Below are 11176 nucleotides of genomic sequence, written 5' to 3'. Positions count from 1 at the left end.
ATTGCAAAAAAATCCTTTCCATTTCATCCTTTAAAATAGTAACATTCTCAGTACTTTCTAGCTGGAATAATACATACTCACAGGCATCCAGTGCTTTATATTACAGTTAATTTCAAAGCTGAAGTAATTTTTTTAATAAACCCATACATTATACTCAACTGTGGTAGCTTACAGGGTGGTGGAACTACTTCTAATCCTGCTGCTGCATCACTACATAGATAATAAAATACACAAAAAATACCCTTCACTATGCTCATACATTTTCCAAAAGAACTAATTTAAACAATCCGATCCACTTTTGTCTTGTGTATTATTTTCCCAATTTTATTTAGACCTGAAGATTTTGCACTGCAATACTGATGACCATATGCAGCAAAACTAAGAATAAAATCTTTCCTTCCAGGGGAAAAGATCATAACCAATTTACCAACCTGCTCTTTATAAGATCACCCAAAATTCAAACCCTATGTCTGAGAGCATTGTCCAAACATTCCTTGAACCCCGACAGCTCGGAGCCATGCCCACTGCACTTGGGTGAAGAACCTTTTCCTAATATCCAATCTGACTCTCTCCAAAAACCCTCCACGCTGCTCCCTCGTGCCCTGATGCTGTCACCAGAGATCAGAGCTCAGCGCTGCCCCTCTGCTCTCTATGAGGAACTGTAGGCTGCCATGAGGCCTACCCTCAGCCTCCTCTGGGCTGAACAAACCTAGGCACCTCAGCTGCTCCTCAGATGACTTCTGCTCCAGAGCCTTCACCATCTTTGTAGCCCCATTCTGGGCACTCTAATAGCTTTACGTCCTTATACTATGGCACCCCAACCTGCTCCCAGTGCTCTAGGTGAGGCTGCAGCAGGCATTGCAGAGCAGGACAATCCCTTCTTTTGACCATCCAAGAGTGCTGGGCCTGATACACCCCTGGGCACACTGCTGACCCAGATCCAACCTGTTGCCAACCAGAACCCTCAGATCCCTTCCCCTCAGGGCTGTTTTCCAGCCCCTCATTCCCCAGTCTTTTTCTGCCCTGCAGAATCCTGCTAGCAACTGTCCATCAACCTGATGTAACCTGATTTACTACAGCCATTTGAGCCCAGTTGTTAACTCATTGCATTATGTTACCATTACATTATGTTTCTGTCTAGCCCTATGCTAGGCAATTTGTGCAGAAAGATACTGTGAAAAACAGTGTCAAATTATGTGATGAAATAAAAAAGATGACATCAAATGGCTTCTCTTGGTCAGCTAGGTTACTGACTGTGGTCATTTTTCAAGTGAAGTCAGGGTATTCTCCTAAGGTGGGAGGAGAGTCTCCTCTCTGGTGCCTGGAGCACCTCCTCACTAACCTTGGTGCTTGCAGGCCTGTTTTTCCTACATTTTTCTCACTTTGCTCTCACAGCTGCTGCAGAGCATTTTTTACCCTTTCTTATAAAGGCCATCACAGAGTCACCACCTGCTGCACAGACAGGCTCAGCTGTGGCCAACAGCAGGGCTGTGCTGGAGCTGGCTGAGACCAGCACAGGGCAGCTGTGCTCACGGAAAGCACCCATCAATCCCTCTGCTACCAAAACCTTGCTACATGAACCCAATATGGAACGTAAAACCCCAAGCACCATCAAGGAGAATGCAACCTGTAAAACCACTACTGCTAAATCTGCCCTGGGTCAGCTTGAGTCTACAGCCCCTGCAACTCTACAAAAAAAGAAAAATTACACTATTGTTTCTCAGCAGTCATTTGGGCAGAGCCAGTCAGGCAAACACTGGGGAAGGAGGGCACAAGGTTGGTCTATTTTCTAACAACACATCCCTCAAATATTCTTTGTATCACTAACAAAATATAGCATTCACTCATCACCTTTTTGGCCTCTTCATGGTGGTAAAGATTAAACTCAGATGTACATCCTGTTGCAAGATGTAACGTGAAAAGACAGGCAGAAGGCAATTCTACATAGCAACATTGAATTTCACCAGTTGCACACTGAAACAATACTTCAATTTGATACCTGAATTTTTATTCAGGTCAAATGCTTAAGATTCTCTTGATTTGATGACCTGGAATTAGGCTACTCAGAAAGGGTAGAAAACTAACGTACCATGGTTACACATCCATTATCTGACATAGTATAATAAAAATCTTCTCACTAACTTAGCAGTTAAGTTAAAGTTAAAAACGCAGTTATCAGATTTCCACTGTCTGTTTTCAGCATTTAAATCAATGCAACAATTATTACTCACATTATGCTTACCAATTCATTTTCCCCGAGCTTTGTGTACACTATAAGAACTCTGTCTTTGTTCTCCGCAAAAATAAATAAATAAATAAATAAATAAATAAATGAGTACTTGATGATACCAGTGATGCCTTATGCAGATTGTTGCACATATTTCTGGGGAATTAAATCTTTGCTGCTGCTAGCTCTGATGATAGCACAGTAACCTATTCTTCATGAAACATTTGAAGTGCATACGTTTTACCAAAAATTTTAATTACTGTTAATTTTATTTGAGATTCTTTCCTTCAAAAATTGAGCATATGCAAATCCTTAGGAAACTCATGATCAGCGTAACGTAACAGTCAAAATATCTATAAAGCAATATAAACACAACCTAAAATTCATCAAGTCTATTTCTTACACTGCCCGTGGTTTTGCATACATCTGTCTTTAGGCAACTCATTTAAGACTTGCACAGACTATAGAGCAAACAAGAATGGACATAGCAAAATTTTCTGCCTTTGGTTTTCTTTGTAACTGAACTATTTTTACATTTTTTATCTGTATGCACTGTGATTTCTCTTAGATGGCATATTTCCTTGTAGTGGAGCTGCCTGCCCTGCCTGCTCATGCATAACCAGTGCCATAACATACAGGTGAAACATGCCTGCCCCCAGGAAAGAGAAGACAACTCCTGTAAGGGGGCTGTGTAAGCAGAGCAACACAGTCTATCCTTTCAATGGGGATTCACACATTCCATGAGCACACACAGTAGCATGCACACGGTGCTTCTGAGTGCAGTGTTTTTGATGAAATACCTTGAAGGGACAGTGCTTAACAGGAAGAGAAGGGCTTTTTGTTGCACAGAATGGTATCACTTTCCAAAACACTATGTTACACAAACAACTGTCACCAAAGCTGTATCTTTCTGAAGGTTTTTAACTGGACTAATTTTGCAGTCAGCAATGCAACCTTCACTCGCCACAAACACCTCATACATTTTTACAGCACCAGTAAGCACAGACCAGGCTATGGTTCTTCCTTCAGGACACGCTGAAGAAATACATAGCACAATTAAATTCATTGAGGTAACTGGTAAGGTAAGGTAAGGATAGGTTGGTTTGGTTTTTAAATAAAATAACAAGAAAACTTATCAGCACTACAAACATCTCTTAAAAAGCGCCAAAGGCAGCAGCCGCCTTGCTGCACAGCACAGCACAGCACAGCACAGCACAGCACAGCACGGGGCAGCAGGCGAGCTGAATGCACAGCCCTGTTGCACTGTGCCACCCACCAGCTCCGGTGTCACGCTGACTGCCAACACCCGGCCTCACAGGAGGGAGAGCCTCGCTCCAGTACCCGCACGCATACAGCTCCGACTCTGTTAGCTCGGTCTGAACACTGCTGGCAATCATTTTAAAAAAAGTACATGCCACGGTAACCTAAATCATCGGAAGTTCTTCCAGAACAATCCAGTAAAGAGAAAATTCTTGGGGGTTGGTGTCAACAGCTTATCTTTGCTTTTTAGGAAAGTTGTTTTAAAATCTACCTTTCTTTTATCTGGATGTTAAACAGTGTTCCAGTGATTTCTGAGAACATTGCTCACAGAACTTGAAAAATGCTTTTAAAACAACATTGCAGCCACGTCATTTTTTACACTATTTAGCTTCACCTTTAATCCCACTTCCTTCACTCCAAAATCACAGTCTCATTAAAACCTTGCCTGTGTTTTATCCTTCCCCAACACCTTAACGCTCCCTTAACGAGGCCTGCGATGAGCAAACATTGATCAAATTCTGGAGGGAAAAAACACCTGACACTAACGACCAGCTGCTCTCCCGGACCAGCATAAATCTGCAAAGGGCACACAGTTACACCTGTTGGGTGTTGCTATGCTAAGGAACTTTCCAGGGCTTTCTGTCATCTTTGCATGAATCCCAAAGCAGATTCCACTAAAACGTTAGCTTCTAAAATAATCACTTCCTCTACCCTGGAAATAAAAAAATTTTCCTAAAAAAAAAAAAAAGAAAAAAGATATTTAAACAGAATAAAAATCACTGAACAAAATCATACCCACTTCCCACAAGAACATCCACTCACACGATCAGGTCTTGAATTTTTCACACACGTTTAGATGAGTGTGGAATCCTGAGGCTCTCCATACAACCAAGAGCAAAGCACTTCAGAATTTGGGGAAAAATAAAAGAGCTGCTTAAGTTGACCAGCCTGTACCACTGCTTATGATTTATTAGTATTTGGCTAAAATAAAGGAACATTTCAGAAAATAAAACATATAACTTAAAGACCAAGGCTTCAGCTGAGAAGGAGAAGCAGAATCACATGTTCAGTACCTGTCTGCACTCAGCACCAGGTCCTCGCCCCTTGGCTCCACCAAGAATTCCCACTGGTTGTTCCCTAGACAGGGCCATACCCAAAGAGCTAGTGATCAGCAAACCCCAGATGTTGCTCCTCTAGACGCATTCTTTGACACTCAGCCAGGGGAAATCTTGCTCTGCTCCTGAGTGCATTATAAGAATACTGAGTGTTTTTATTGCTCAAGTCGCAGTCTTAACAAGTCTAAGGGCATAGATTATTCTAGCACTGACTGAAGTAATCCACCTCAGTCATTACTACAGAAAAATCAGAAGCAGTAACCTGATGATAATACAATGAGAGGAAGAAATTCAAACAGCAGTGGCAGTTCAGAACACCTAACTGTATTCCAGCCTTGTAAATAGTCTTCTTTGAAAGTTTCTTTACGGTTAGAAAAATGGCACTACCACAACCCCTTCCTTCTCCATATTCCTCTAAAACCTCTTTTAGTTTCGGCACTACCACTACTTTTCTACAACTGAGCGCTGTAAGGGATGAGCAGAGACAGAGGCTAGTTGTAGTAGTTCCCCGTGGCAACAGATGCTGAATTAAAAGTACACGGTAACTATATATTAAAACAATATTTCCAGCTTATTTTTACAATCTCCAAACTACAACAATGCACTGAATTTGAGTTAAATTTAAATTTCAGTCAACACCGCAGCTTCCTTTTTCTCCTTGCCAGTTTGGGCTGGGCTGCTGTTAAAAGCATTCTAAACTGCTCCTAAAAATGCCACAATGACAACTGAGCACCACGGCAGCTGTAAAGTGCTGTTATAACTTTGCAGGATTGGTGTCTGATTTTTATTTAAGCACCAGAAAACAATCCCTGGATCATATCCAAGGGAAATTTTTTTCTTTCCCAATCACAGTAATGTTTCTAAGATAAGAACATCTGAGTATTAAGCACAGGGCCTAATGTCATAGTTTTACACCCTTAACTAGCCTTAAATTTGCTTGAAACAGAAGTGTAAGGCAAAAAAAACCAAACTTTCTCATGTTTTTGCTTTGCTTGTTTTGAAATGCACTGAAGTTTATTGGGTCTGTTTGGTTACCAAACTGCTGAAAACTCTTAGAGGTGCCTTCTCTTTGCTCTTGCCCTCACCTGACTAGTTCTGTGTGTTGCTGCTAAACAAACTTACGTAGCAAACAAAAAGCAGTGGTTTGACTACTGGATGTTATTCCTCAGCAGCTGTAAGTAGTTCCGTGACATTGTTTTCGCTGTTTAGAAGCAAAACTATAACGTACAGCACCTGGCATTGGAAAAGCTAAGGAAAAGCAGACAGCTCTGGGGCAGGTGGGCAAGAGACTAAGATTGCATTTCACAGAATGTAGCATTTAGCAGTCCAGAAGCAAATTCTAATCTTACAGAAGACAAGCACAGGAGCGAGCAGAGTGGGAGGAAAAACTCACATATGCTGGTCAGCAACTGAGCGTGACTTCACGTTATAACTGTGACTCCCCGCACTTCCAGAAATGGGGAAGCCCAGCACACAGTGTGAGCTCACTGAGCAGATAGGCAGCACACGTTTGTACAAAGCGCAAAGGAATTTCTCCAAGCAACACGGCCGCTAACCAAGGACCACACCACTAAGGGCGGCCGTATCCTGCTGCTATTTTGACAGCAGTCACGGCACCCAGCTGCCCCACCTAAAAACGGGGCGAGGTTAAATGGCCACGGAGCCGCAGGGCAGGGAGAGCCACTCTGCTGCTCCCCACGGCGCGACAGAAATAGCAGCAACCGACCTACCCTGCACAACCAACTTAATTTCTACTTCACTGCTACTGCGGCCTCGGGAAGGCGGCAGCGGATGACAGTGACCGCGGGCACAGGCGGCTAACGGCAGCACAGCGCGGCCTTCAGGCGGGACCGAGCAGGAGACCGAGGCACAGGATGCACCGAGTTTTGTTAATGGAAGGCTAACGTGGGAAACGCTCTGAGGTGAACGCGTAACGTCCATTTTTGTATTTGATCCATAAAAACGTTTCATAAAGACTTCTCGGTATAAGCACGTGTACACAAAGTTAGAAACGAGCGAAGCTGAGGTAATCTGCATCACGAGTAACTTTTCCCGTCCGCACTGGAATACGAAGAAAACGCCAAAAAAACACCGGCGGTACGAAGTGCAGGGAACGGGCAGCCGCTCAGCTCAGCGCGGAGCGCGGCACGCGGAGCTGGGGACGCCCCGCCGCGACGTCCCCGCGGTCACCGCACTGCTGTGGGTCCGGGACGTGGCAGCCACCGCCCCTCCCGGTCCCCGCGCGGCCCCGGCCCGCGCCTCCAGCAGTCCGGAGCTCCGGCAGACCCCCCCCAACACACGCACCCCGGCCCCGCTCCCCAGCAGCCCCCGGCTGCGCGCGGCGACCCGAGGGCACCGCGTAGCCTTGAGGACCTCCCGCCGGGCCCCGGCCGCGCTCCCGTCCCCAAACCGCACCTCCCCCCCGCCCGACGGCAGCGGAGCCGCTCGCGCGGGCCCCATCGCTCACCTGGTCCGGCGGGAGGAATGCCGCCCTCCCGAGCGGCTGCCGGCGGAGGGAAGCGCGGCGCCCGCCCCGGCGGAGGCCGCCCACGTTGCGCGGGGCTGTGGCGGCGCCTTCCGCTCGGCGGCCGCCAGGTGCGCGCGGCCCTGCGCCTGCGCGCCGCTCCGCCCTCAGCCTCACCTGGCGGCCAGGTGCGCGAGGCGGCGGCGGGAAGCGCGCGGCGGGAGCGGACCCTCCCTTCAACCGCCCGCACGCGCCGCGCCCGGCGGAGCGCGAGACCCTCGCATAGCGGGGGATCCGCCGCGAGCCCTAACGCGCGGAGCGCGCTGCACAGCGGCGCCGCGAGCTTTCGCCAATCGCCGCCGTGCAGCACCGCGCACGTTGCTGGGAGACGGCACAAAAAGCTGGAGGTGAGATCAGTGCTCGAGGAGCAGCGTCCCGCTGAGCGCGTGGACAGAGGGAAAGCACGAGGGTTCTGAGAAGGGAGTGCTGTGGAAGTTGCAAGTTTGTTCCCGACTTTCCCTGGCGCCGGAGCAGAGCGCAGCGTTTCAGCTGAGCTCGTAGCGGCGGCCCCAACAACGGGCACAGCTGCGGCATCGACCCAACAACGACGCAACGACGCACCGACAGCAGCTGTGCACGAGGGAGAAAATCTGCACAGCAACACTCAGCGCCTTAGGTCACAGCTCGGCCCCAGGTCACGCGATAGAAATGGTGAAGCGCGTTCAGCCCTTCCTTCTACCGCTGTGAAAGCTTCGGCTGCAGCTGCAGCTCCCACGTGCAGCTCAGGACCGTGCAGAAATGCTGGTGCTACTAAAGGGTTTTAAACCTGTTACTTTCCAGAGTACAGGCTGCAGAGGAAGAGGCACACGTTCTCCTTTCAGGAGCTGTTGTTCAAATCCAGATCCAGAGCAGCTGCTCCACTCCTCTTCCAGCAGAGGAAAAAAACCCACATGTTTAAGTAACAGTCCAAAAAAGTCAATTTCTTCACAAGTTAATCAGGAGGTAAAACCACAGCAAAATCTGACCCACAGCTGTAAAGAGCCTGACCTGACAGAGCAGTAATCTGAGTGTAGCAAGTGGCAGAGAAAGCATTCTCTGGTGATTTTTCTCCTGTTTTTCCTGCTTATTGTATAGGAAACAAACCTAGTTGTTAAGTTGTTCATCATGTCCCTTGATAAGAACCAGCATCTCCCCCACAGTAGCAGCCTACCCAAAGTGTTGTCCCCAGGATCACTTTCCAAGGCAGTGCCTACAAAATATTTTCAACACTGATAAATATATGCTCTGTTCAAACTGTAGTGTTTGTAGAGCTCCTCACTCCCCTAATGACTGTTAAGATAAAGGCTGATGTTGCTAAACCGGAGTTTCCTGATCTGTGAGCTGTTCTGAGAATGGCTGTAGCAACATCTAAGATTTGATTAAAGATAATCAAACTTAGCTCAGAAAGTGAACTGTAAATTATTTCTATTTTTTTTTCTTACAAGAATCCAACTTATCTAATGATATCTATTCACTGATACTTTCTAGACCAGCTTTCTAATATTGGTAAAAACCTGTAGAAAAAGAAGTAGGAAATTAAGAGTATCATTTAAAAAAAATTACATATCCTCTAGAAGACACTCTAGGAATTCTGTACCTGCACAGTCAAGATAGTAGAGGAAGCAACACCTATGGCTCTCACGTTGCCATAGCTACAGGATGCCTGGATTCCCAGCTCCAGTGAATGAATAGAAACCACAGCTTTGCTCTCCTCTTTTATTCAACAAAGGCAAAGTGGAAGATGGGTTGCCAAGCAACATCATGCTAAAGACTGCAGCTCTTTGAAATGAGCATTACTGACTACCCTCCATCCTCCCTCTCATCCTCCAGAAGTCTCTTCCATTCAAAGCCATGTATTAAGGGACTGAAAAAAGCTACCAAGACATGAATTTTAAAATAAGAACTGTAAAAGCAGAAGGGAAGATGGAATTAACACTTAACAAGAAATGAAACAATGCCACTCCTTCTACACTGAAAGAAAAAAAAGGACAAAAATTTCAACTTATACAAACCTCATGGGAACGAAAGGCCATTACCTTATGGGAGTATTATAATAAAGCAAAACTTCCTCTAAAGAATTATTTATAGCCACTGTTTCTTTAATTGAAATATAATTAGTTCCTCAATTGCACTCTTATTTTATGGACTTAACTGATTAATAAAAGCACATTAGTGGCTACATGTTTTTAGGAAGCCTAATAGAATTTCAAAAATCTTACATTTCATGCTACAATCAACAAAACTCTCCACCATAAATCAGCAAGGAAAAGCTTCAGACCTAAGACCAATTTCTATCAATTAATTTCTGCATCATACTGTCACCGTTACCTATTCTGTTAACCATCTTATGAAATGGCAATACGCAACTTATACTCACAATAAAATAAAAGGAGGTGCAGATTAGTTTTACCTATTTTGAACGTCTTGCACTACCAACATAAAGCGCCTATTTTTATTCTAAACGTGAGCTTAGGGAGCAAGCAGAAAGACACTGATCACATACAGAAAAAAAAGGCTGTGGATAAAGAAATGCTCTCTTAGAAACTGCTTTGAAAAACCCTATGTATTACCAGTGGGGAAAAAAAAATAATCCAGCAGCTTAACGATTCTTATACTTTGATTCCCAAAAACCAGCTTCCTTTAATTTCTTCTAGCCTCAGCATTCTTCAAATCCTTTCAAGTCCTTCATCCTATTCCCACACTATCAGTTCTCCCAATCACCTGAATCATTTTCTTCCCATACTGTGCCGAGTATAAAAAGGATACATCGACAGCCTAACTTTCAAGGTTACCTGTGGAAGGAGAAGCCACTCACTCAAGTCTTTTGCAACCCCATCTTTCATACAAAACTTGTAGAAGTATTACACACCTGTTACCTGTTAGTTTCCATTAATTTTAGTTTGTCTGACCAAAAGCTCAGAATTTGCTCGAATGCAGGATCTAGAAATCTCCATCATTGCATGCAGGATGTTCATCAATCTGTTCAGGAAACAAGGCTGTAAGTTACCCAAGACACTGTACCCAGTCACAGATAGGCAAGATCATACACAATTTCAAACAGTCTGTTGTGTGGCCTTAACACTGAGTTGTCAATGGTAAGCTATTCTTTCACGCACAGCGTGCTACCAATCCCTTAAAGATCCACAAGCATAATATGTACAAGACTAAACACTCCAAATTAAACAACAAAAATTTATCTCCATGGAAACCTATAATACAGCATGAGTAGAAAAAATACCATGTTAAAAATTATCATGATTGTTAAATATTCACTGAATATTCATATAAGATCTTAATTTTACAAATTAATGTTTCATGAAAAATGAAAGTTTCATTGAGAACAATGCACGTAACTTCTTTAACCTTGAAAAGATAGTGTATTTGCAGTATATGTAAAAATAAAAAACATACTTTAGAAATCATGAATAGATGAATTTTTTAAACTAAGATCCAGCATCATAACAATGAACAAAGACAAAGCCTGAACTAGTCTGGACAGGCTGTTGAGTACTATTTCAAATGAACCAAACAAATACTGAAATATATTCCCTAGAACATATTGGCACTGTTGGGAGAATAGAAGAGTGCACTACCATAGCATTTCACTAGAAAGAGACTGCAATATGCATACTTGTGTTTAGAATTATTTTATTATTTCTCTTAAAAATACACAGTTGTATAGAATACTTGCTATATACATTGTGGACTACACTGGTAACTTTTGAGAAGTAGATTGAAAATAGACCTCCAGTAAGTAAATCACTAGAATCCGAGTTGTGTGTTTATCCGAAATGCACTTGGGCAGTACCCTCTAGAGATGTTCATGGTCTTTATCTTTGTTATTATTTTTTTTTTTTAATCTCTGGACAATGTTTTACGTACCATACATGCAAGCAGCATTTTCTGCTGAATACCTACAATTCCTTCCAGGGCTGCACACCTTTCTTGAAAACGATCCAGGCTTCTAACTGAATGCAAGTTAATCACACTCACAATACATTTGTGCTGATTTGGTCTCTGTCACTGCAATAGTTTTCAAAGGCATGTTATACGAATAAGTCAATGAGCTTC

Source organism: Cyrtonyx montezumae, unplaced genomic scaffold (genome assembly GCF_038088225.1).
Source record: "Cyrtonyx montezumae isolate F1298 unplaced genomic scaffold, pur_monq_1.0 scaffold_7, whole genome shotgun sequence".
NCBI lineage: Eukaryota > Metazoa > Chordata > Aves > Galliformes > Odontophoridae > Cyrtonyx > Cyrtonyx montezumae.
This window is presented reverse-complemented; position numbering follows the sequence as displayed.